Source organism: Monopterus albus, unplaced genomic scaffold (assembly GCF_001952655.1).
Source record: "Monopterus albus unplaced genomic scaffold, M_albus_1.0 scaffold12.1, whole genome shotgun sequence".
NCBI lineage: Eukaryota > Metazoa > Chordata > Actinopteri > Synbranchiformes > Synbranchidae > Monopterus > Monopterus albus.
The window spans coordinates 5,391,349-5,392,540 of NW_018127892.1; the positions used below are offsets into that span (position 1 = coordinate 5,391,349).

General features: G+C 37.2%; 1 protein-coding gene across 1 annotated transcript in view; it reads right to left on the minus strand.

Moving 5' to 3' along the window:
* The window catches only part of ppp2r2aa (protein phosphatase 2, regulatory subunit B, alpha a), a 13,184-nt gene that overhangs the window by 7,329 nt on the left and 4,663 nt on the right, over positions 1–1,192 (minus strand). The gene's annotated exons all lie outside the window — the stretch shown is intronic.

Genomic DNA, 1,192 nt, shown 5'->3' on the forward strand with positions numbered 1-1,192 from the left:
CTGTCTTGTAAAGAAAAGAAAAAAAGAAAAGAAAAGAAAGAAAGAGAGGTCTTGCCTCAGTGTAGCAAGCCAGTCTGGTAAACTGAGTCCATTTTTGGAAATGATTCATTAAACCAGATCATTGTTTCCCAAACAGCAGGATGCACATGACCAGGGAGAAAAATATGGTGTGAAACTAAAGCTGAAGAAAAAAAAAAAACTATAGAACAAACATTTTGACTTGTCAAACACAACTGTAATGATTTACATTAAGTGCTACACTGTAGTACTTACAGGAGTTAATGTTATTAGTCACATCTTTGCTTTTTTCATTATGGCTGAAGGACAAGACTAAGAACAAACAATGCAATAATTTTTGTTTCAAATAATTTAGATGTAATAAGCCTTTAAAAGTGCAAAACAATTGGTCACAATTACACACACACACACACACACACACACACACTCCCCACCGAGTACAGTGAGTTGTGTTTATTTCTACCCTTCTTATGTCCATGTGGGGAAAGAGGATGCTGTATATGCACCAACCGACTACTGGGCTTTCAAGTAATTTCCATCCAAATAAACAAATTTCAGTGTTAATAATGATCATGACATTCATTTAAAGCCACTCTCTAATTTCAGTTCAGCCTAGAGGGTCTAGTGAGACTCTAAACACAATGGCGCCATAAGCTCCTCCTAACTCTTTGCCCCTCACATCACATCCATAAACTACAGATGTCTGGTTGTGACAAACTGTTCAAAATGCAGCCCCAGTCTAAAGCTAGAGTTAGCTGACTAATGAGTAAATATGTCAGTCTAATAATACATGTTACTGCTACTGTTACACAAAGCTCAAATAAAGCTCCCAGATTAAAATCATATTACTTCAATACAAAAGGAAAAAATGTGACCAACATAGGTCACTAATGTTATCAAACCAAAGACATTAGCGTTAGATGCTAACACATCCAGAAGGAAGAACAACACATCTAAACCAAAGTCATTTGGCTGCTTTTAACACTCTCCATCTTAAAATCAAACCAGTGTTGACGAGAGCTCCTTCACGGCTGGCTCTTTGACATAACTACTCACTGTTTGAAGAACACTTCGTATTACTAGGTGGCAGGCAGGGCTGATTTATGGACCATATTTTGAAAACAGTTTTAAAAAGCTGGAATAACAATAGAAGGGCTGCAGGCAGCAGTGTCGT